Raw genomic sequence first — 1123 nt, forward strand, 5'->3', positions numbered from 1 at the left:
CAAGGCTATGCCTACTCCATCAGGGCCACACCTCCTAATAGTGTTACTCTGTATGAGCCAAGCCTTCAGACACACAAGTCTATGCTGGACGAACCTATCCAAGCCACCACAGACACAGTGCTTGTTAGTCCATGTCTCCTGTTGCTGATACNGTTGGTTGTTGGACACAGGGTCTGCTCTCTTCTTTCTTTTCTTCTTCCTCCTCTTGCTTCTCCAATCCCTGCCCCCTTTCTCTTTCTTTGAGACAAGGTCTCACTATGCATAGCTCTGGCTGTCCTGGGACTCACTATGTAGAGTGGACTGGCCTCCAACTCACAGAGATTCTCCTGCCTCTGCTTTCTGGGTGCCTGCTCTTGTTTTCTTCTTGAGGCAGGATCTCACATATCTCAGGATGGCCACAAACTGGCTGTGTAGCTGAGGATGACCTTAAACTTCTGCTCCTCCCAAGTGTTCCANGCTCAGTTTATGTGGTGCTGGGATTGAACGTAGGGCTCTGTATGAGCTTGATAAGCACTCTACCACACGAAGCCCAGGTTACCACACAGCCAGCCAGGGCAAGACTCAGATGGCAGGTAAAGGACCACGTGGCTGAGAAGTAGGCAGTCATAACACATTAGAGTAGATGTCTATCTGCCCAGCATAGTGTCGGGAGCCTAGGTCTCTGTAGCATTTATTTGGGATCTAAAATGCACTCGAGTGGACATAGATAGAAACACTCTGTTGTTACTTGGGAACAAAAGGGGTGACGGAATAACACTTACAGAATCCGGGTCTTCTGCAAAAGTGGTGCATGTGTCACCACTGCCTGGCTGCGACAAGTGCTCTTAACTCCTGAGCCAAGTCTCCAGCCTTCTTTGTATCATCTTTACTTTGAGTGCCTAAGGCTTTACAGCTCATGCCTTANAGTGGCAGAATCCAATGTCAAATGGTTCCGTACTTGTTCACTTATGTACACAAAAGCCCCAGGCATCAAAACTCTTTATCCTTGACTGTGCTCATACACCTCCCACCCATGGCTGTCACAGATCCCACAACATAGTGCCACCAGTTTTATTTTTAACAGCCAATTTCTCTCTTAAACTTTAAAACAAGAAAACTGTTTTCCTAGGTATCATTACCTTTC

Source organism: Mus caroli, chromosome 6, assembly GCF_900094665.2.
Source record: "Mus caroli chromosome 6, CAROLI_EIJ_v1.1, whole genome shotgun sequence".
Taxonomy (NCBI): Eukaryota; Metazoa; Chordata; class Mammalia; order Rodentia; family Muridae; genus Mus; species Mus caroli.